Here is a 25,743-nt window from a genome sequence, read left to right as displayed (position 1 = left end):
TTGAAATTAGATTGATATACTTCTCTTTCTTCATATAAATAATCAGTTGAGCTAGTTGTGTAATCATTGAATCATAAAAAGGAACTTCATGAAGAAAAAAGATCAACGAGAGCTTACTTTTGATATAACAGAGAATCATCACTATGAATGATACAAAATTTACTCAGATTTCTGTAGTTGTATGAGTCTTATGCTTCCTAGAAAAAGAAAAAGGGGCAAAGAAGAAGCTTATGCTGGTCGGAAATAGAACTCAATTGAGCTAGCCTTCAATATCAATCACATTCTTGTAATCTTAATATAGAGCTATTTAAGCTTGACAATAACTGCCCATGTTAGATTCACCAATTCTCGTCAAACTTCTAGTACACATATATGTTGCTGATCCCAGTTGTTACTTGTTACAGTTCAGCATTTACCTGCCCAAAAAAAAAAAAAAAAAAAAAGAATACAACTGTTACATGCATTGGCAAAGAGACAGCAAATACCTATAGCAAAGACAAAGTTAGAAACCATAACAAGCTTATTTGTTGGTATAGTCACGATACTGAAGCTGCAGGCATGAAATGATTATGTGCAGGTGACTGACAGTGCAATTCTCCTTTGACGAAACAGAAGTATGCAATATGCATTTGCATGTTCTCTTTTGTCAAAGGAGATATGCACTGTTATTCTCTAACCCCACATCTGCTTCCTTTGCTATGCCTCATGTTCAAGTTGTTACTGTGACTCTACTGTGCCTTTTATACCACGTGATTCGCACCAAATTTTGGATATGCGGAGGAAAGAAATAGAATATTTGGAAATGCTTGCCCGAGTGGTATATAGGATCACTTTCCATTACTCATGGCCTCGTGGTCCCACACTTCCAATTCCCTCACCATCAGAGTTGGAAACCAAGGACTTGAATATATATATTCGTTACATCTTCGAGTTTTTCTGCACACTTTCTACTATTGAAAGCACTGATATACATTATCATTTATTGTAGCTGGATTTTATTTGAGTAAAAGGTAATTAGATTTATTATTTGGCTTTCAGAAGCATAAGAAATTTTTTTTCATTTGTTCGTCGCACTGTTAGTGTAATAATCAGAAATTCAACCATTCAATAAAATGACTCGGGAATATTAATCCAGTTACAAAGGAGGTCTCTATACATTCAAGCGAACTTTTGGTGCAATATTTTTGATTTCCAACACCATCTTGATCTTTCCAGGACTAATGTGAGTTAAGATTATGAATTTACAACTATAACTTTTACGACATTATCTCTTCGTAATCAAAGGGATTGAAATAATAAACCACCAATTCTTGGCGACAAACAATTTTTCATTTTTATTTTTTTTTACCTTATTAGATTTTATGAGATTTTGTTCAATCTCTTCAACTTAAGGGCTTAAGGCATACCAACTATGTTTATATAAAGCAATTTTAAATTTTTAACTATTCTCTCCTTAGGAATATCCATATATTAAATTTTTTTTTAAATCCCTCTAGATCTACCAAACCAATCAAGAAAATCTTATATAAAAAGCAATTTAAAAACTATCAATTCTTTTTTAAGTTCTATAATCCTCATGAATAATATAAAAGGAAATGTGCATACTAATAGTTCATGACAATTATCCCTATTGTTAATTTCTACTATTCCTATCCGCATAAATCTTAAGAGTAATGTTACACACACAAACTATTTTACAACATTTTTATAAACTACTGATGTGACAAATTCTTACTAATTCTAATATAGGTCCATCACTGACATCACATTTTTACTTATAATAAATATTTGAAAAATAATTTATGTCAAATCTTAAACCAACAAGCAAATTCTGTTGTTATCATGGTTATGGCTTTATTGTTGTTGCCATGGTTATTAATCCTCTCCAATAACGCCATCGTATCTAGTAAGAATAATTGTCAGTGCTTTTTACACCACATAGTACTTGTTGGGTGTCACCTTGACATTTAAAAGAATTTGTCCTATACAAGGATTTCTCCGTAGTGATATCGGAGAATTGCTAAAATCTTGATCGACCTGACCAGTGTAATAAATAGACTCTAATAACAACTAACCAGTGTAATAAAGAGGCTCTAATAACAACTAACACTTTTTTTGATGAACTAATAACAACTAACACTTTTTTTGATGAACTAATAACAACTAACACAATTGGGTAACTACAAGACATATAATATATCTATTTAAAGATAAACTTTTATGTTATCAAGTTGGTCCTTTAATCCATAAGGATAATCTAGAATCTACCAAAAAAATAAGAAGAGAAAACCTTTATGAAATTTATTAATCAAAAGTCTAAATGTCTGTGTGTTATGACCGTTAATTTATGGAGTCTTAGGGCGGTCTGGAATCCTGGAAAATCTTAATTCATGTTAGGCTAAATTTTTAGAGTAATGTTATAAATACAAATTATTTTACAATATTTTTACAAATCGTTGATGTGGCAAATCTTTTATTGGTTTTCATCTAGACCCACTATTAATATCATTTTTTCATTTACCAATAATCACTAACCACATCAACAGTTTGTAAAATTTGTTATAAAATAGTTTGTATCTCTAGCATTATTCAAATTTTAATACATATAATCCAACCATTAATACCCTACCATATAAAGCCTCAATTTTAACTAAAAGTTTTCTAAAAAACTCTTTAATGTAATTAGGAATTAATGCCTTGTTCTAGGAATTTCTTACCAACAACAGTAAACTATCAAAGATCATATCCATTATTTTCTCAAAAAAAAGAAGAAGATCATATCCATTATGGCATATTCGGCCCTAAATTTTCGTGCATGTCAATTCCCTTTGCAGGAACCTTTTGACCAACAAATATAAACTGAAGAAAGAAAACTAGAGGTCAGAATTGAAGATAAGAATCACAAGTTGGTGGCAGAGAGAGAGAGCACACTATTAGATCTCCCCGAATGTTCTCTTTCAGTTTTTTTTTTACCATTTTTCTTATTGGGTTGAGATAGTTTGATTCCGATAATTAATTAATTCAATTACCCAAGTTGATTAATTAGGTTCAATTGCATGCAAATTGTGGAGGCACCAACAAATCACCAAATAAACTAAATGCAGCGGAAAATAAATTGACACGGTAATTTGTTGACAAATGGGGAAAACTTCTTGTAAGGTAAAAACTCCACCTGGTGATTTCAAGGTCACCACTCTCGAGAATCCACTAATCAACAATCAAGCGGTTATAAGTATAAGAAATCTTACAAACTACTCTGGCCTATCGCGAAATACCAACCTATAGTTAAACCTTCACTCCAATACCCAATTGGACTTGATCTTGTAGTAACCTTCTCTCCTTTGATGCATAAATCTCCAATCTGTGACTAACTCCAACAACTTGAACGATGTTGTTGGCTACAAAGTTCTTCACTTCATTAATAATGAAAAACATGAAGCACTTAGTTACAAAACCCTATAGCGTACAAACACAATAACTTCTCACAGAGAAAATAAATCTTTAGGTCTCTATGTTCGTGTGTTGATGACTTTTAAAATAAGCCTTATATATGTATATATATATATATATATATATATATATGTATATACATATATATATATATATATATATATATATATATATATCTAGGGTTGTGAAAAGGAAACCCTAAACAAATACAAAAGCTTGGGCCGACATTCAAATCTGGAAAACTAAAAATCATAGTTCTCAATAGATTGAGCTGTTGTCAAGCTATCTATCGAGCTTTACATTAAATCTCGATAGCAAGTATCTGTCGAACTATCTATCGAGACTTAATGAACAGCTTTTCTTCACTTGTTTCTTGGACAAATTTTTATGTCTTTTAATACGAACACTTGATATGCTTGAACGACATATTTCTTGATATATTAAACCCATCTTAGATCTAACCAATTACAAGTAAAGTGCATTTTATCAAAAGATCAGCCAATTACATAAAATATGACTCTAACAATCTCCTCCTTTGGCAATCCGTGACAAAACCATAAGCATAATTATAAGAGAAGTATAAAGCAACAACTCCATAACTATTACAAAAGCCAAAAAGCCAAAAGTACATAAGCCTAACTAATACAATGAGCTCTTCAAAAACTTTGCAAGAATAGGGATCATGGCATGATAGTCTTGCAACCTGTCTTATCCAAAACACTTAAACAAGATTCATCAAGGCATCAAGTGTGAAATATTGACAACTTGTATAAATGAAGAAACATGTGTATAAAAAGAGAAAAGAAACAACACATGTGAGACAAGGGTGAAGAAACATACATCATATTTATATAGAAAGAAGCACTACAATGTATGAGTAAAAAGGTCACAAGACCACGGTACATGAAGTGAGAAAAGATACAACAAAACCTCACTACATCTCTCAAAACACACTCTCCCCCTAACTAGTATATCCTTATGCTAGCTCTCCCCCTAACAAAAAGACTACTCTCATATACAAAATTACTCCCCTTTTCTGTCATGAATGATAAAGGATGAATCACTAAGAGGCAGTCATCTCATCATCAGTCTCTGAGGAAGAAGCATCATCATCATCATCATCTCCACCATCCAAAGAAGACTTAACTGGTCCATGTGAGGGAGAAGGAGCAAAACCACCAAGGCGAGATTGGTGGCGAGCGATGCAACCAATCCTGGTGTTCATCTAACACATCTCATCAGAAAAATGGTCAAGACGACTACTGAAATTAGCACACTTGAGCTAAAGCTAATCCATGTTGGTAGCGAGAGAGACCTCAACTCCAAAAGAAGAAGAGGGAGAAAAAGATGAGGAAGAGAGTCTAGATGCAAGAGCAACATCTATCGAAGTAGACTCCACACGAGGCCGCATAGTAGCCAATTGTGCATCACTCCTAGAATGCATGAAACATTGTTATCTTTAGAGAATGCAATGCATGAACATGTGAGATTATCTTTAGAGAACCCATCCCAAGAGTCTTAGCAAAACCACAAAAACCCTAAAATTTTCCCAAAACCTAAAACCTAGGTCACAAAAAATGCATGAATGCATGAAAGATGAAGAGAAAGAGAGTTTAGAGAGACATACCAACAAATTGATGCAAGGATTAGGTTGAAAACTTGATGGGTAGAGAGATTTGAGAGAAGAAATGGTGTTTGGGTTGAGAGAAAAGAGAAAAGAATTGAGATATTTAAGTGAAGAGCAAACCAGGTTAAACCTCAAGTATGTATAGAAACAGACAGCTCGATAGATCAAGAAGGTGTTGAGAACTAAATCTTGATAGATTGAGGAGGTATCGATGGCAAAACAAGCTCAATAGATTGAACAGGTGTCGAGCAAATATCAAGCAGACAAAGACTTTAGAGAAAAGGCTTGATGGAACGGGTTATCTGTAGAGAGGTATCGAGAAAACCCAGAAAATCTTGATAGATCGAGGAGGTGTCGAGCGGCATCGAGTTGCTATTGAGAATTCATAAAAGATGTTTCCCAAGGAGGAAAATAACAAGAGATGAATGCAATCAAGATAGACACCAAAACAAGCAATCAAAGAGCATGTTAAGCACTTAAACACATTATCAACTCTAGATGCAAAGCATTCCTAGATCAAAAACACACTAAACAAGTCTAACCAATTTTATTTTAAAAATAAGTTTAGAGAGCATATACTATCACATGTATTCCTTGTGATGGCCAAATCACACTGTACTTGTACAATAGTATCAAGAGTAGCAAAAAGTATGCGTGTTGTGTGTGAAACTTTTTCAAGAGAGCATAAGGGGATCAAATATATTCACACACAATCATAACTGTTTGATGGAGACTATTACCTTCGAGATATATCATATAACTCCCACATCTACTAGAAACATGCTTGCAACCATATTTGAAATCATTTTGATTTTTTTACTTCACATGTTCTTTGCATATTTTTCTTTTAAGCATAAAATGACATAACATGCATGGGTATATAAGAAAGAGAGGAATTACCCAATTATGTAAGCCAACTATCTTGTTTTCACTGTGCAAGTGCTACACCTTATCAAACACAGCTTTTATGAATTGCACGCAAATGTTATATGATTGACGAGTTTTAGTGATGAGATTGTTATTTATGCCTTTCTCTTAAGATTTTCTGGTCCTTCCCGTAAAAAAGAGTGATTTAAGATATGAAAGATAGAAGATCAATAAAATCATACAAATCACATAAAAGAGCCACAAAACTCACATTGCTTAGTTGTGCATGAAGATGCTCATCTAAACTACAAGAGATACAAAATTAAGAATTTTGTTTCAATGGCCATCCAAGGTACACAAATACTAGTATACACAAACACACTGTTTTTGTATTTTTCAATTTAAAAATATATAAAAAAAAAACTTAAAACAAAGCATAAAGAAAACAAACAAGCAAACAAACAAAGCATAAAAAACTAGACTAACTCAAACCACAACTCACACCATGCATGAGATCAGGAAAGTGAAGAAATCACTTGGAATCTTTTTCCTTCCAGATGGGAGACTTGGATGGAGAGCATTTATTTTGTATGAACATTTGTTCAGATGGATAAGGAGGAGAGTTAAAACCATTGAAGTTAGAGAGTAACATGATCGCCTTAATAAGTTCTCCAAGAGGGGCTAAAGAGAGTTGGAGTTGATTTTGGTTTCCAAAAGATGACACACTATTGCTTTATTGAGTAGCTAACCACTTATAATAATTTGGACGAGTGTGCCCAAATGATCCATAGTAGTGATAGAAATGAGGCTTCTTTGGTTGAGACTTCTTGTTGGTGGAGCGATAATTATTCTGCTTAATCTCTTTCTTACCAACCTTAAGAGGTGCTCTTAGAATGAATTTTTCCTTATCACTTTTATCCTTACTCACATTTTTAGTCTTAGGACCGGTTACCTCAAAGTTATCATTATTAGCAAGGGGAACAAAAATAACACCATTTAAAACATTAAAAGAGGTACTGCAAAAAGAGAGAGAGTGATCATACCCCAGACTTGTTTTGTCAAATGCAAACATCTAGAAGTTTAGCATTTCATCTAGTTTGGCACTTGAAGTCTTTTCCAATTGTGCCCTTACCTAAAACAGTTCAGCATCTAGTTTCTTGATCTTTTCAACAAGAAAGTTATTCGCAAATCTCAATGCTCCAATGGTTTGATTAGCCTCATCAACCTTGGTGGAGAGTTCCTCTCGTTCCAACTCCACTTCACTAAACTTTTTCGTAGCTAGCCTGTAAAGTTTCGCATACTTCTCAGAGACCTTATACAACTTAGAGTAGGTAGTGTGGATGTCGTCTCGTTCATCTATCTTCTCAAATTTTGATTCCATCAGCTCTTCTTCCTCATCAATTAGTTCTACTCCTTCCTCAAGGGACTCAATAGTAGTTGTGAAAGCACTCACTATCTCATCTTGATCACTATCATCTGAATCTGCTTCTGGTTCCGTATCACTCAAGGTGGCAGCTAGGGCTTTGCTTTTGCCAATGGATTTAAGATATGTGGGACATTCTTGCTTCATATGTCCAAATCCTTGACACCCATAACACTTTGGTCCAACAGGAACATTATTGCCTTAACCATCATTCTTGAATTCTCTCTTGCCTTTGTCTTGGGACTTGAATTGAAAGAGTCTAGGCTGTTTGCGATCCTTGTGACTTGCTTTCACGTTCGCATTTTTTATAAACTTCTTGAATTGTCTGGTGATATAAGATTTAAGCTTAGTATCCTCATCTTTAGACAACTCATCATTATCATCATTCTTAACTTTCAAATCCATGTTCTTGCCTTTGCTACCCTTGTGAACTCTTGCTAACCCTAGTTCATAGGTTTGCAAATTTCCATTCAGCTTTGTCAAAGGAATAGAGTCAAGATCCTTTGATTCTTTTATGGCAGTGATCTTGGCATGGAATCTCTCTGGAAGAGATATGAGGATCTTCCTAACAATTTTGGGTTCCGGAATCTGTTCTCCATAATTGAAAGTTAAATTCACTATGTCCTTGAGCTTGGCATAGGATTCATTGAAAGACTCATCCTCATCCATCTTTATTTCCTCAAAGCTAGTAGTGAGCCTTTTGGAGCTTGGATTTTTTAACAGCTTTTGTGCCCTCATAGGTATTCTGAAAAATAATCCATGCTTCCTTTGCATTGTCAGTGGAAGAGTTCTTCATCGGTCACAATGCTAAATAGAGCATTGAGTGCTCTACTATTAAAGTTTGCGGCTTTGATCTTGGCATCATCCCACGATGTTGGTGGCTCTTTAGGCTTCTTCCAACCTACTTCAATTGAAAGCCATACTTTCTCATCCAAAGACTGTAAAAAAGCTCTCATGCGTACTTTCTAGTATGCATAATTAGTACCATTAAATATTAGAGGAATAATCAGGGATTGCCTATGATCCACAATAACAAGGGTTAATGGATCACACAGCAATGATTAAAACCTAACCAGAGTGTGCCCGCTCTGTACCACTTGTTCGGTTAAGATAACTTGACCCTGGTTAATTAATTCAATTATCCAAGTTTATTAATTAGGTTCAATTGCATGCAAATCGTGAAGGTACCAACAAATCACCAAATAAACTAAATGCACTGGAAAATAAATTGGCACTATGATTTGTTGACAAATGGGGAAAACCTCTTGCAAGACAAATACCCCACCAAATGATTTTATGGTCACCACTCCTAAGAATCCACTAATCAACAATCAAGTGGTTACAAGTATAAAGAATCTTACCAACTACCCTGGCCTATCCCGAAATACCAACCTAAAGTTGAACCTTTGCTTCAATACCTAATTGGACTTGATCTTGTAGTAGCCTTCTTTCCCTTGATGCATGAATCTCCAATCTGTGACTAATCCTTTTGCACAGATCCTAGCACATGACTAACTCAAGCAACTTGAACGATATTGTTGGCTACAAAAATCTACACTTCATCAACAATAAAGATCAGGAAGCACTTGGTTACAAAATCTTATGGCGTACAAACGCATTAGCTTCTCATAGAGAAAATAAATCTTTAGGTCTCTATATCGGTATGTTGATGGCTTTTAAAATAAGCTTTATATATGTCTAAGGCTGTGAGAAAAGAAAGCCTAAACAAATACAAAAGCCTGGGCCGAAATTTAGATCTGAAAAACTGAAAATCGTCGTTCTTGATAGATTGAGCTGCTGTCGAGCTATCTATTGAGTTTCACAATAAGTCTCGATAGTAGGCACTGTCAAGCTATCTGTTGAGACTTAATAAACAGCCTTTTTTTTTTCACTTGTTTCTAAGGCCAATCTTCATGTCTTTTAATACAAACACTTGATATGCTTGAACAATATATTTCTTGATGCATTAAACCCATCTTAGATCTACCCAATTATAAGTAAAATGCATTTTGTCAAAGGATTAACCTATAACATAAAATATGACCCTAACATCTCTGATGGGTATCCGATGATCCGCTTGGAATGAAAAGTGATAAAAGCTTGATGCTTCCATTTCATATATACATGTGCATACGTGAATTTTCTCTAGTTGTTGAAAGTCTTGAAGAGGAAGTCCAGGACCACACTCTTGCGGTTTGAAGTTCACTCCATGCACAGAAGAGATATTAAAATAATTACTACAAGAAAATAATCATCGTAAAATCGGGCTGTTAGGAGCTTCAATATTTAGTTGAAAGGAATAATACTTGTCATAAATTTCCTTAGAATTTATGCTTGTCCTTTTAGGATATACTTACACCATGTGGAATAAGTTTAAGTTTCAACATGCACGACAAATGCGTTTCAATTGGCAGTACGTACATGAATTTGAAATATCAAATTGACTTCGGCCTTTAGAATACCACTTTTAGGCCTACAAAAGAAATAAAGCTAATAGTGCAAGAAAGAATGTACGAATAACAACGAAGGAATTCTAATTTGTACATATAAGAGAAAAGTTCTAGCAATAAACTTAAGTGTGAATGGAGGGAGAGAGTTTAATCAAATATACCCAAGAATGAGTTGGCCAAGTCCTTTTATTGATCACTAGCTTAGAAGGATATGAATATCCTTAATTAATAAGGGTTATTTGCCTTTCTTAAGAAGGGTTTCTAGCGAAGTGAAGTGAGGAATGAGACAACGGAGTTTGGAAATGGTTTTCTACGAGGTGTATAAGCCATGGGCAGTATGAGGGCATGGATTTTCTAAGTGCATTATGATGATTAAGGTTATTTTTTTTTTGACTTATGATTGATTTAAGTATGCCTCTTAGTTTTTTAAAAATATATGGTTAAATGGTCAAGACATACTATACACGTGTGAGAGAAGCTGTACATTGTAGAATTATGACAAGATCGTAAGTGATTAATATAACATAATTAGCTCAAAGATCCCAAACTCATAAGCTTAAGATTTTTGGTTAATTAAGTGAGGTCTCTATATATTATATTAATTACTCATTTGGAGTCTCCACAAAATGTATTCACCCAAGCACGTGGTATCAGAGCACATATTGGTATGCAAAAGGGGGCAAGGTGTTCAAGGTCCCTTTAGCATGTTAAGCAAAGATGAGTCATTTTCACAATTAGTTAAGATGGGACGCTTGTACTTGACACGCACACAAGTGTGCATCAAAAAAGGCAAGCCAATAAAACCTATATAAAAAGTTAATGACTCACTTGTAAGGGGGAGGTTTTTGGTTATATTGTGTGAGTGAAATCTTACATTGAATAATAATGACATAAGTTAGTGATTTTTATAATATAATTAAATCCAAATTATAAGTTTAAACTTTTAAGTTAAGTGATGCCCTTATAAGTTGTATTCAACTAATCAATTTGAGTCTTCCAAATTGTTCTCTCCAACATAATAAGATCTGAAAATGAAAAATAAGTGGAAAACGAGAGAGAAACCAACATCTACGATCAGTTTTCCTTCCTTGGATAGTGGGTTCTTCGAATTTCTATATGGTCTTAGGCTTAGAAATGCAAGGTATAAAAGTTTGAGTCATTGGGTTTAATTTCTTCAATGGATAAAGATAGGGCCACTTCCATTAGGAAAACAAATATGGGCTTCATTCCAATCAATGATGCAAGAAAAACACATGTTGTGAGCCCTTTTTATTATTTAGATAAGATATGAGCTATGAGCCCAATCAATATAGAACAAAAATGTGGGCATTGAATCCATTTTGTGAAGTGAAGAAATTTGAATCTTTTTTGGCTTTTTAAATAATTTAACTTAAAATTTATTTATTATTCATTGTAAATATATAATATTGATGTGGTCCACTAAAATTGTGCCTTATTGATGTGAAGAGATAGCGAGCTCAAAAATATATATTAATTAATTGGTTCCTCAAATTTGATCCATATGGCGTGAAGGCTAACTTCAATATATTAGCAGCGTGCTTGGTAAAGAAAGCAAGTCAATAAAGGTGATCCACTGATCTGTATACAAGACTCGAGCTAAATATTTTCTTCAGCCATCTAAATACAATCGGGGATAAAGAATGAAATGTCTTAAGATAACCAGAGGATGACAGATTGTTGAATATAATTCAAAATTATCAGCATCTTCCCCCACAAACAGTTATGTAAAGAAGATTGAAAAGGCTATGGAGAATTAAACTTTTCAGTTGGAATCAAGTTCCTACCCCAAAAGTCAACCCACCTCTTAGTTTCCAATGTTCTTTAGCAATCAAAACACCGTAAAATTATTTCCATTCCTATATATATGCATGTAAAACCACCGTATTATGTTCACTTGAAATTAATTGTTTCTTCTTTTCCATAAGTTTTGTGTTGAAAAATGTTCATGCACATGACTTAAACAAGAAGAAGAAGCGAATTGAAGAATTATCATGCGGATATTCTTTATGGATAATTCATATTTCTTTATTCTTTCTACCAAGAGAGGAATTTTAATTTTTGCCATCTAACCTAGTGCAGAAAAAGAGCTAGGGTTGCGTGAATTGAAGCCACAGGACCACTTTGCAACTTACCAAACAAAGGGTATGTGCTAAGAATATCCTATTTACATGGCATATCCCAGAATTGTCTGGTTTTTTTCTCAGGTATATATAGATATGAACACCCAAAACTATTCGTCAACGAAATGGATCAAGCGTATGCACGGTTGCATTACTGGGCAATTAGTCTTTTGGCAGTTAACCACTCACCTCCACTTCATTCACGTATGTGATTTAGGTCACAAGGTGGAGACGTTCATTGCCAAAGGATATTTGCCCCGCAATTCAGCTGTGCAATCATTCAGTCACCTTAGATATATATCAAACCCAGGGTAATGTTTATATAATGCCTAGGCACTAGTTGTTATATCAAACCCAGGGTAATGTTTATATAATGCCTAGGCACTAGTTGTTAGTTAGTCTTCTTCTTCTTCTTCTTCTTCTTCCTTATGTAACTAGGGCATATACGTGCATGTATAACAGTCAAACACGTGGCTGCACATATACTCACAAGGTGTTTAATTTTCTCTTTGCGTTCACATTTTTGCAATATGGTGGTACTAGAGATACTATAGATTTTTCTCCATAGGTATTATACACCAACATATCACTAATCACAACAAGTTAAATAGTTATTTATTATCTTGTTAGAGTGATTCTAAATAAATTTATTGTCAATTTAAATTTATAAGTTTATTATACTAAAATTTCTTTTAACTTTATTTTGTAAGGCTCTTGGAAAAAAAAAGCCCTAACGGCAATGGTTAAAATTCATTTAATGTTTTATTAAATAAATTTTTTATATATTTTTTAAAAAATAAAGTAAAATTGAACACGTATTCAAAAAAATAAACATAATAACATTGAATTTGTGCATGTAATCCAATAAAACATTAACTCTTATATCCTATTCTTGGAAAAATATGTATTACATAACAGAATTGAGCATTTTATTATCCCTTAACATGTGCTCTATAACAAGATGACGAATGGGGTCCAACCAAAGTCTAACTCATCAATTAATCCAAGTCAAGTCCATGATTTATTATTATTATAAAATAAGTCAAGTCCACGTTAGCAAAATTAATGAAAGCTATTCTTTCCATTACTAATCCAAATCCAACCCACTTTGCCTCATTTTCCCCTCCTCATCTTTGTCATCCTCCAACACCAATTTCATGACCAGAAGATCCTCACCATCGCTATCTCCACAGACTCCACTCACTACAACAAAGTTGTCTTTTTTTTTTAGGGTCAAAACCCTTGAAAAAAGTGTGAAAAGCCCTAAAAAAAAACCCTTGATGAACACTCATCATTTTCTTGTCCAGAAAGCAGATAGTAGCTCCTCACCCACCGAGTTGACCCAAACCCATGTCCTTGCTCTCTTTGACCCGACCTCTAGAGAGCTCCTAAACCTAAACCTAAACTGCTCGTGGTTGTTCATTTCAGCAAACTGATTTCAATTGTGGTAGGTTTGAGTATGTGTGTGGATCTTTTTGGCAACGAATGGGTGAGTAATGTATTTTGCTGTGTTGGGCTTGGAAGTTGTTTTTGGTTGTGGTTTTGTGTTGCAGAGGAAGTGAAAATGAGTTGAGTTTGAGTTTTGTGTTTGTTGTGAAAATTTTGGCATCTTCGTGGGCATTTGATTTGAGTTTATACTTTCAAAAAAATTGATATTACATGTTTGAAATTTCATATCTAATGTTCATCATTTTTGCAAAAAATTCAAAATCTAACTTTTTAATTTGTTTTAAGTTTGATTTTGTGATAAAAAACTGTTTTTTCGTAATGGAAAGTTAGAAGTGAGTTACAGAAACTTAATGGAATTGACTTTAAATACGTAAAATGCTAATTTTGAATCATGCTAGATTTGAGGTAATTACCCTAAGTACGTAAAATATGTCACTATAATTACTAACACGTGAGCGCCCAAAAAGCAATAAAGTATTTAACTAATTATATACTTCCCTAAAATGAATTAAAGAATTTTAATGTTGGTTATATTGATCCTTCAAACATTTCTTAATTAAAAAATGCTGCAAATAATAATAATAATAATAATAATAATTGTAGTGCTCAATTTGTATTCTTGTAGATTAGGTTAGAGTAGAAATTTTATCTCGTATAAAAAAAAAAAAATGTGACATACCATATTTTAACGAATTCTTAGTTCTCACATGCATTAAATATTTTGAAGATATATATTTTTTTAATGAGATTTGAAAATTTTCTCACGTATAAGGTTTTTTTAATTAGTAAACCATATAGACATGTTTGATGAGTGAAGATTTAACGTTCACTTTATTTTTAATGGTAAGTAGAAGATAAAGTTTTACTTCAAATTCATTTGGAAGAAATTTCTTCCAATTTATCTATTACATGACGATTTATAAAATCATTCATATATATTATTTAAATAAATTATATGATTCATTTAAAAGTTATGAAGTGAATACTTTTATGTATAAATTATAGTGACCTACCCTGAGGTTTGGGGTAATACCAAACGCATCCAAGGGTTTTTAAAAATGAAAAATTTGGTCCTAAAACACTAACACAGTGTAATGCTGTTTGTTCACTCTCACCCAAACAATTTTCTAGTTCATTTATATTCTCCATTTCTTCGTTTTCTCTCTTTTTTGCCCAGAAGGACCAGAACATAAACGCCTCTCTCACTCACTCTCAACCTCAAATCAGTACTCAAAGGATATTCATGGCCATGTATTTAAGAAACATTCAAAAAACAAATCTCACTAAACTTGTATTCATTTTCCAAAACCATACATAGTCTCATTTAGGGGGAAAATTTACAGAACATTGAAAAAAACAAATCTCACCACATCAATGGTCAATCCAAGATCAACCTAATTAGATTTAGATTCACAATGAAGACATTTTCATTTTTATATATATATATATATATATATATATATATATATATATATATATATAATAAAAAAATAAAAACTTTGATGAGAAAAACTGCACGAAACATGGGCAACAAATAGTGTATAAGGTGGGCAACTAGGCAAACTTGCACTAAAAACTTGGCACTTATAAATCAACTAGGCAAATCACATATAAGCTAGGCAAAATCACATAAATTTAACTTGGCAAAGTCATATATAAGCTAATCATCAAAATATTTAACTAAGCAGTTTATCTTCCTAGCTGGGCAGCAACAATGTGGGCAACAAATTTACACAATAAATTAATACAATAGAATGAGGACGAGAGAGAGAGAGAGAGAGAGAGAGAGAGAGAGAGAGAGAGAGAGAGAGAGAGAGAGAGAGAGAGAGAGAGAGAGAGAGAGAGAGAGAGAGAGAGAAGCTGAGTTCACCATTGCTGTGAAGAGGCTAAGAGATAAGGATGATCAGGTCACAAGAGATGGGAAAGAGATCGAGAGGGGTAAGTGAGAGCAATAAAAAGTGAGGGTAATTTTGTACCACCGTATGCCTCAAACTTTTCTCCCCTCTTTTCTCTCCATTTTGGAGAGAAAATTTTTGTGTGGGCCCGGGTGGAAAATGCTTGGCCCCACACAAAAGTTTTCTTTCCCCCCCTCCCAACCAAATAACACACAAACCCATTTTCTCTCCTATTTTCTCTTGAAAGTTTTCCATCCACCCTATTTCACCTCCAAACAAACACACCCTTAGAGCGTGCATAAAAGCCTCATCCTATAAGTCTTTTTCTTGCCTACATAAACAAAAGTATAAAAGATAAAAAGTCAAATCCACTTTGTAAAAGTTGATGTTAGGACATATGTGCTTCACTTGTTAAGAACACATGTCATTCTTTTATGTAATTGGCTAATCCTTTGACAAAATGCACTTTATTTGTAATTGGGTAGATCTAGGTGTTTTTAATATTTCAAGAAATAAGGTTTCAAGATCAAGTGTTGAAGTCATCAAGTCTGTCCAAGAAACAAGTGAAAAAGTGCTGATTTTTTAAAGCTCGATAGCTGCTCGACACCTCGATCTCGACAGCTAGGTTATCTATCGAGCTCCTTAGTTGACTGTTATCGCCATCTCGACACTTCTTGATAGCTAGGTCAATCGATCGAGCAACCTTCTATCCCCTCGACAGCTCCTCGATAGCTTCTCAATAGCTGTATCTGTTGAAATTTAAAGCTCGACACCTCCCGATCGATCGAGGTTACAGGAATTCAGATTTCTAGATTTGATTTTCGGCCCAAGCTTATGTATTTGTGTAGGGTTTCTTTTCTCACAACCCTAGACCTATATAAGGCTTATTTTAGAGGCCGTCACATAAGAGAATACAAGGAAAATATATGCAAAAGGTGATCGATGCCTTATTCTCTCTAAAAGAAGCTACTGCGTCTTTGCGCCTTAGAGTTTTGTAACTAAGTGCTTCTTGATCTTCATTGTTGATAAAGTGAAGAACTTTGCAGCCAACATTCTTCTTCCTCAAGTTGGTGAGTGAGTCATGTATTAGGATTCGTGCAAAGGATTTAGTCACGTACTGGGATCCGTGCATCAAAAGGGTAGCGTTCATATATTGAAAAGTTTAGAGGTTCTGAAATGGTAGAAAGTTTCTGCTATGAGTTTATCTACAGGGAATGTAGAGTCTAGAAACAAAAGTTTTGTACTAGATCTAAAACTTCTCTTTACTATAATGGATTGCTTTTTGGGAAGGTTTCCCCCCAGGTTTTTTTATTGTGAAACTAGTTTGTTTCATTGGTTTTCCTGGGTCATTATATCTTGTCTTATTTATTTTTCCGCTGCATGATTTTGACATGATATTGATGTTTGTTTGTTTTAATAAGTTTTATTGATAATAAATCTAATTAACAACTTGAATTTAAAACTTATTAATTCTATCAACCGGGGTCTAAAATTTCCCAACAGTTGTGATTTTATGATTGTGTTTAGGAAAGTTCTTAGTTTACATTTTCCTAGTAATCTAAGATTTATATGGTAAACTAAACAATTGTGTACACTTTATGTAAATGTGTGCAATATTGTAAATTCTGTTTAGTCTACAATATAAGATTTACATTAATAATACATTTAAATTAATAATTACCCTTGTATTTATATCAACTTTGTTTGGTTAAAGTTGACACAATTAAATTAATTAATTATTCAAGTTGTTTAATATGTCTAATTACATGCAAAGTCCAGTTAATGCAAGACAACATCACCAATCTAGAATAAAGTGTAGCGAAAAATAAATTTGGCACAAGTGATATGGTCACGAGGGGAAAATTTCTTAGGAAAAACTCAACTGGTGATTATGTAAATCACCACTTCTGAAGAATTTACTAATAAAGATGAGGTTACAATAAGGAATCTTACTTTATCATAAAGTACCTACCTAATTAAAGTAAAACCTATTAATCTATCAAAACTCAGCTTCGACCCAGTTGGACTACTCTTCTTAGCAGGCTTCTTCTATGCATGAATCTACCAATTTGTGACTAACTTTTACAACAACACTTGATTGATGCATTTGATTGATATATGTTATTCGCAGCAATATGCTCCAATATGAACCAGTATTAGCCTTACAAAGCCCTAGGGGTACAAAGTTGCAGTAGCTTCTCAGTACGCATGTCTCCTCTTTGTTGTATGATAACGACTGTAAAGTATGGCTTTTACATCATTGGGAAACCTAGTGCACATATCCAAAGACGTGCCAAGTTATCATGGGTTAAAACACTAAAATTTGTTCGGAATTCTCATAGCTCGATTGGCCAAGAGGTGTTGAGTTAGATATTAAGCTTTAGTAATGCCCTATCAGTCAACCTACTATCAAGATACAGTTGAGGCACAAGAATTAGCAGTTTTCTTGAGTAGTTTTCTTGTTTCTTCAACACAGATCTTCGACACACAAGAGTACATAAGTACATAAATGTCCTAGAATATATTCTACTCATGTTACACGAAAAATAGACTAATCTAAAAGAGATTACTATCTCCCCCTCTAGCAATCTGATATAAAGGATTTCTATTGTTTCCTGTTTGCCCCAAATTTGATGTAATGATAAGATATTTTAACGAGACAATTAAAGGGTCGAGCAACTACATTGATTTAACAAAATATTTTAGTATAAATTAATATTATCATTGTACAATTTTAGGATTATTATATATAAGTTTTAAAATCCCACATATTTTATAAGTTTTAAACTCATCAGAATGCCATCATTCCAAGGAGAATGATGCAATATGTTTGCTAAGATGAGGGAGGTGGTATTTACAAAAAGCCTAAATAAAGTAGCACGTGAGACGTACAAGGGTGCCTGGAGTGCGCATTTTTTAGACTTTCCAATGTTGCCTTTGATTTCTGGAGGCTTGTTGAGGGTCTACTGGTCTTGATATGAACAAACAAGGTACCATTGGAAATTTCATAAAATTAATTTTCCATCAAAATCAAGTTTGCACAAATCATAGCTTAGGGTGAGAAGTTATGCCTCCTGAAAGTTGGTACATCATAAAAAATTTCAAATGTTTGGTTTAGGGGTGTGTATGAGTCAGATTGAGGAGTATTTTCAATCCAACCCACCACTGTATGTTAAAAAAAATCTAATCCATCATAAAGGTCCAACCCAACCCACATGGATCGGGTTGGACCCATGGTTTGAATATTTTTTTTTTTAATTACTATTGTTATTATTAAATTGAGCATTAGAACAACACAACCACAAACTATTTTAAACTTTGATAGTGCTTCAAAGTTTAAGCCAACAAGTGAGATAAGAAGGAGATTGAAATAAGAAAAACTTTAGTTATATTTGATAACAGTTATTTTTAAAAACTTGTTTTTGGGAATAGAAAAAATAAAATCTTTTATTTTTGAAATAAAAAACATGTTTGGTTAGTTTAAATAAAAATAAAAATAAAAAGTTTTCTGAAGAAAAAAAAATATAAAATTTGTTTCGTAATTTTGATGATGCTGAAATAATATTATATACTTGTTACAAAAGGCAAATGGAAATTATTATCCAAATATGAAATGTAGCACTTAGGGTGATTACAAATTTCTAAAGAAGTTATATGCTATATAGTTTATACTTTATGTGCACAGAGCTATATGGTATTAGCATTAGATGGACATTGCACAAAACTTTTGGCAATGCAGGTGACTGTGCAACCAATTTTAACATTAAAAATAGGAAAAGTATTAGTTTACATTTTATTGTTATATAAAATTTACATTGTAGATTAAACAAATGTGTATATGTATATATTTGCATGAATAGTGTATAATATTGTACACTTTACATGAACAGTAAATATAAACCATCTTTTGACATCAAAAAATATTTGCTTCTAATATATATAGTGAGAACCAACCAGGGAACTAAGCCAACATTGCACATGGAGACCCACCAAGAAATTATGAACAATTTATGCAATTTTCTAACAACATGCATAAATACTTTTTCAATATGCTTGCCTAGGATCTTCCAACCTGTAAGTTGATGCTTCTCTATAGGTCCGTTGAGTTTGACACAATGGAGGTTAAAAAAAAAAAAATAGAGTGCAAAATAAAGAGAGAAAATTCTATGCGAGAGAAGAGAGGAGATAGAAAAAAAAAATACTGAAATATGTTATTATTAGGATTCAAATTCTAGTGCTAACTCATTAAATAAAACAAATTCATTAAATCAAGTTCATATTTTCATTGACTTTTGAAAACTAAAAACTAAAAATAGTCTTTTCATTCTAGTGCTATCCACACAAATGTTGTTGGTTGTGGATCAAGGAAGAGTGTCAATATATAAATATGACTGTGAAACTATTTTAATGTTTATTTGAAAATAGCATGACAATTTTTTCCCTCTTGAAATCAGCTGGATATACTTCTGTTTCTTCATATAAGGGTCCGTTTGGAAGTTTATGAAGGAATGGAATGGAATGGAATTGAATGATCATTAAAGGAATGGAATGGAATGGAATAGAATGGAATGGATTTAGTAGGGAAAGGAATGGAATGGAATGGAATGGAATGTGATTTAAAAATCTTGTTTGGATGTTATAAAATAAAGGAATGGAATGGAATGGAAAGTAAGTAACACCGTTTGGGAGTGACATTGGAAAGAATGGAATAGAATCATTTTATAATAACATTACTATTATACCCCTCATTTTAAAGAACATAAAAAATAATCAATGAGAACTTATAATTGCTTTGAAATGTTTGTATTTAGTGGATGATGTGAAACTAGTTAGCCACAATTAGGTCTGTGTTAGATTATTGAATTACAATATTGTTTTGTCAAGGTGAATAGATTGTATCATGCTAATCAATAATTTAACAGATGAAGATAATGACATGAAAAATTAACAATAGTACAATGTCTTTATTTCAATTTGCAAATTTATTTTAGGGGCTGCTAGTTTTAGTTTGGATCTTTTTTGGCTGGTATGCTTTACAATGGATTTGATAATTTAATACATCTCCATCTCCCAATTTCATTAAGGAAAAAAAAATTATTGTAGCTAAAACACAAGTTATGTATATTTCTATGTTGTAAAGCAATTCACGCATTACATATTTATTCTCAACAAAATAAATATTGTCTAACAATGCAAACAAATATCTTTAAAAAAAAAAACTCCGGTAATGAGTCATGCCAAAACAAAACAAAATAACATAATCAATTCCAAAACTAAGGTTGGCCAAAAAATCCCACACTTTTTTAATTTTTAGGCCTAGACATCAGTGTCAATAAGACACATTTGCGCTCATGACCTGGGCAACCAAAGAACATCTCTTTATATGTTGGATTTTCCATCAAAAATATGTAGGCCTCAGGCATAAAAAAAGTTTATATTAAAAATAATCTACTCCAACTTATTAAAGTTCTAAACTACTATTATTTTAATTAAAATACTTTTCATTTTAATTTCTTCTCATTTAAAATTTTTTTTACTCTTGTTTTTTTCTTAACCACACACCTGTCTTTTGTCTAAACTTGTACACTAGCTTTTGTAGACATTTCCTCTTAACCATACACGTGGTGAAGCCTTGGAGCTATTAACTAATTGGATGGTTGACTTAAAACTGCAAGTGTACGTAACACACCACTTGCTTCGTAAATAACAGAAGAATCAAAGAGGAAACAGAATAAAAAGCAAATTTGAGTTCTCTAGTGGTTCTCAGTTTCAAATTCACAGTAGTTCTACAGCAGTTTTCCAGCAATTCTCACTTTCAAATTTCTAAATACAATTTTTTTTTAGCTGTACAGGTAACAGCAGTTTTCATTTCTTTTCACTTTCAAGGTTTTTTCGTTTCTTTTCACTTTCAAGGTTTTTAGTTGTATAGAATGTAGTTTGTTTTGGTTTTTAGGTGTACAAAAACACTATATATCACTCTCATGAATCACTAGCAAATAGTTCATAAAAATTAAAAAAAAAAAAAAAAAAAGACTAGCAAACAACCGAAAAGAAAAAGAAAAAGATAGACATACTTGGTTTGAGCAATATCTGAAAATTGCAGCAGACAACAAAAAAAAATAAATAAATAAAAAAAAGACCAGCGGTAGCAGCTTCACTTTGTAGAGGACGGACAATATTGTGCAAGTATTATAACTTTATTTTTCTTACGGCTGAATGAGAAAAAAAAAGGTTGATATTAAAGGGGTATTTTAGGAATTTTAACAAAAATTTCATTAAACCTAAATTCATTCCCTCCCATTCCTCCCAATTTTGAGGGGAACAAAAATTTGAGGTTTTGAGGGAAAAGGGAGGAATGAGCATTCCCTCCTAACCATTCCATTCCCTCCCACTTAAACTCCCAAACGAGGGAATGGACATTCCATTCCCTCCGTTAAAACTCCCAAACAAGAGGAGGGAAGAATATTCTAAAAATATTCCTTTTATTCCATTCCATTCCCTCCTCCCAAACGGAGCCTAAATAATCACTTTAGCTAGTTAATTAAGTAATCAGAGGATCATAAGAAGGTTCTTTATGGAGAAAAAAAATCAACACGAGGTTACTTTTGATATAACAGTAAAGGAGAAAATAGGCAAATGCCCCTTTCAAAAAAAAAAATCTAGCATTTTGCTCCCTTTTCCAAACTAATTAGGGAAATGCCCCTCTTTTGAAACTCGATTTTCTTAAAATCGAGTTATAAAAATAAAAAATTTCTGGAGCCCTATAGTGACGTTTTAAGGAGTCTATAATAACGTTTTAAGGACCTATATTGGCGTTTTGTAATTCGATCTCCATGAAGTCGAGTTACATTGCATTTTTTTTCTTTTTTTACCTATAACTCGACTTTATGGAAATCGGATTACAAAACGTCACTATAGGTCCTTAAAACGTCACTATAGAATTCTTAAAAACGTCATTATAGGACTTAACTCGATTTTGAGAAAATTGAGTTTCAAAAGATGGACATTTCTCTAATTAATTTGAGAAAGAGGGCAAAATGCTGGATTGTTTTTTTGAAATAGGCAAAAGCCAGTTTTTTCCTAACAGTAAATCATCACGATGAAGAATACAAAATTCACACAAAGATTTGTGTAGTCGTACAAGTCTTATGCTTCCTAGAAAAAGAAAAATGGGAAAAGAAGAAGAAGCTTATGCTGGTCGGAAATAGTACTAATTAAATTGAGTCTTTTCAATATAAATCACATTCATGTAACCCACATTACACCTTAATATAGAGATCTATCTAAGCTTATACTACAAACAACATGACCTGTTTCGACCCTTTTTTTTTCAAGGGTTACTAAAAACACTAAAGTATGACTATTACTAGATTTATTAAGGACCTTCAAAATAATTAACACAACCCTTGAAATAAATATATAAAAAAGTGGTTTGTTTTGTCACGAAAATGTAAATCCTCTTAAATTCACAACCCCTAATAAAAATACCCAAAAAAAATGTTCAACCCTTGAAAAAAATTTCAAAAAAATATTTAAAAAAACTAAAGAATATGCTATACGATAGCCTGAAACTAAAAAACTAAATGTAATACCCAACCTTCCTAAAAAAAAAAAAAATTCACGCTCTCTCAACACTCAATCTCTATCCAAGCTCGGCAATCCTGGAAATCACATAGTATTCAAGCTCAAATTCGTGATTTCTTCGTCCGTGTCTCTTTTTCTCTCAATCAAAGCTCGGTGTTCTCTTCGTGACTTCGTCTCTCTCGGTCACGGTGTGTTTTCTTCGTCTCTCAATCGCATTGATAATAATTGGTATTGCCTAATCACAAACCCTAATTTCTTCTTTGAATTTTTGTGTTTCTTTGTTTTCTCCCACTTTCTCGTCGATTTTTACCGCATTTCTTTGATTTTCCTTTCGCACATTTCTCAGAAAACTCAAAAATCGAAGGTATCCTCTCATCTCGACTCCAACACCGCTGATTCCACTAGTTTGATTACAGGTTCTACTCTCTCTTATGAAATGTTCATTGTTGATTATTGATTGTTGATTTTGAAATTGGAAAATTCTCTGTACCTATTGATTGTTGATTTGTATGGTTGAATCTGTGCTCTATTCTGAAGTAATTATTTAATTTGCTCCTTCAAGCTTCATTTTCTTTGATTTTTGGGAGATTTTGTTGTGTTTGTTTATCAATTTTGATTTTTCAGGAATTTCCCGCGCTTTTGGATGGTTACCTATAACTTCTACTCCATTTTTTAAAATAAATACGAAATTCAAATAATTATTTAATTAGATCATCCAAACTTTGTTTAAATCTAGGAGATTTTGCTGTATTTGTTTATATGATTTAACATTTCACGATTTTCCTGCGTTTTTTGAAGCACTACCTATAGGTACTTATACTGCTGCGATTGCTATTGCGATTGCGATTGTGGTTTTTTTTTTTTTTGTTAATTACAGAACTGAATTGTTAATTATATAATTAACAAAAATAGAAAGAAGTTCTGTAACTTCTCAAGGTTTAGCAAAAGAGTACTTCAGCAGATAGGAATGAGTTTCAGCTAAGGGAATTGGAGGCATGTTAAAGATTGCTTGGCAATGCAGCCTTTGAGGCAAACCATTTGTGGTGCACACAAAAGGAAAACATCATAAAATCCTCTGCAGTACCTGTCATCCAATTTTTTATATTTTAATTGTAAAAGACACTGATGGAGAATCCATTTATTTTAATTGTGAAATGGGCAATGAGTATGCAGGACCACGATTGTTCTGTTTACATGGTAAATTTGTTGAAATTATCTTACATGGGAGAGTAGGCTGTTTGGTTTTTTCTTTGTTATACCCAGATAGGTTTGATCAGAACAGAGTAACCAATCAGAGTTGCCAAATAATTAGAATTTGTGAGTGTTATTTTTATTGGAAGTAATGTGTGGCCTATAATGTTAGTATTCAGCAAGTTACAAATCAAATAGTGCTACATTATGTAACGTGGTTAGTGCAAATGTGTTGACATTCTCTTAGTTTACTTGTTTTATTGCTATCTGTTATAGTTGTTGTTTTGTTTATTTTCAAATTGAAATCTAATATAATATTCCAAAGTGATAATTTTGGTTTGTGGTGTTTAAGCGTGTGCATAACATATGAATTTGTTGTGATTAAATGCAAGGTTGTTCTTGTTGCAGTTGTCCTTTGTTTTGAAAAACAAAAGAAGGGTAAAAGAGCAAAAATTGTGTCCAAATTCGACAGCTAGTCCACGTTTTGGTATGTATGAAGTTAGAATAATGTGTCATTAAGATTGGCTTCTAAAGTTACTATTGCTGCACTTATACAGGTGTGCCTAATTAATTTATGTTTTTTTTTTTTAAGAAGAGAGAATTATTTCAAGATTTGGCTCCATTTTACAGGTATGCTCTTTATTATTGTCAATTTATTCTCATTGGTTTTATGCTCATGTTTTTTTCTTTGAATGGTTATGCAATTTAACTGTTATATGCTGTAATTATAAACTTCTGTCTGCCTTTGGTTTCATTTTTTGGAACAAGGAATTATTTCAAGATTTGGCTCATGCATATAAAACTTTAAAAAGATTCTGTAACACATCTAGATTTTGAACTATCAAAGTAATTCTTAAAGAAGGATTATTTAAAACTTAGGATAGAAAAATGCGCAGATCTTGAGTATGTTTCTCCTTAAGGTTAGTTATGCAAACAGGGAAATCTGAAGAGAGAATTTTATTACAGTTCATTATGTCTCCAGCTAGCTGCACCCCAAATAGGAGTTCATTTGCATTCCAAATTTCAACTTTCATAAGTATTTTTCCATATAATTTCAAATCTAAATAGTAGAATAAATAATTTGGGACCATGCCTTAGGAAGTGAATGTCCCAAATTAAACTCCCTGCTGGGGCTATTCCTACCAGATTTTCCTGGGTTTTTATATATATATATATAGTTGGGGGCATTTTTTGCATTCCCTGGATTGGAATTCACCAATTCATGTTAAACTTCTAATCCACATGTTGTTGATCCTAGTTGTTACTTGTTATAATTCAGCTTTTTCCTGCCAAACAATTAAAGAATACAACTGTAACCATGGCAAGAGAAACCAAATACTTATAGTAAAGACAAAATTAGAAACCATCACAAGCTTATTTATTGGTATAGTCCTTATATCGAAGCTGCAAGGATGAAATGATAATTATGTGCAGGTGAATGGCAGAGCAATTCTCCTTTGTCGAAACAGAAGTTTGCAATATACATTAATCTGCATGTTCTCTTTTGCCAAAGGAGATTTGCATTGTTATTCCCTTACCCCACATCTTCTTCCTTTGCTATGCCTCATGTTCAAGTTGCTACCATAACTCTGCTGTACCTTTTATACTATATGATTCGCACCAAATTTTGAATATGCATGGGAATGAAACAGGATATTTGGATATG

General features: G+C 32.8%; 2 long non-coding RNA genes across 4 annotated transcripts in view; one reads left to right on the top strand and one right to left on the bottom strand.

The window, feature by feature from the left end:
* Positions 1-89: 89 nt before the first annotated feature.
* LOC126729107 (uncharacterized) lies at positions 90-692 on the bottom strand. Its single transcript, XR_007656505.1, has 2 exons — positions 517-692; positions 90-416 (listed from the first exon to the last, which is right to left on the bottom strand). It is a non-coding gene; the product is annotated as an uncharacterized LOC126729107 (long non-coding RNA).
* Positions 693-22,830: 22,138 nt separating this feature from the next.
* The window catches only part of LOC126726255 (uncharacterized), a 6,021-nt gene continuing 3,108 nt past the window's right edge, over positions 22,831-25,743 (top strand). Inside the window, exons 1-5 of one of the 3 annotated variants that reach the window (XR_007655759.1) lie at positions 22,862-23,114; positions 23,233-23,302; positions 24,486-24,564; positions 24,670-24,707; positions 25,730-25,743. The exon at positions 25,730-25,743 is cut by the window's right edge and continues 445 nt beyond it. This is a non-coding gene — a long non-coding RNA (uncharacterized LOC126726255). Of the gene's footprint in view, positions 23,115-23,232; positions 23,303-24,485; positions 24,565-24,669; positions 24,708-25,729 lie in introns of all 3 variants that reach the window. The other 2 variants (XR_007655761.1, XR_007655760.1) reach the window with 2 other exon arrangements.

Source organism: Quercus robur, chromosome 5 (assembly GCF_932294415.1).
Source record: "Quercus robur chromosome 5, dhQueRobu3.1, whole genome shotgun sequence".
Lineage (NCBI taxonomy): Eukaryota > Viridiplantae > Streptophyta > Magnoliopsida > Fagales > Fagaceae > Quercus > Quercus robur.
Note: the sequence above shows the minus strand (reverse complement) of the source record. Positions and strands in the feature narration are given on the sequence as shown.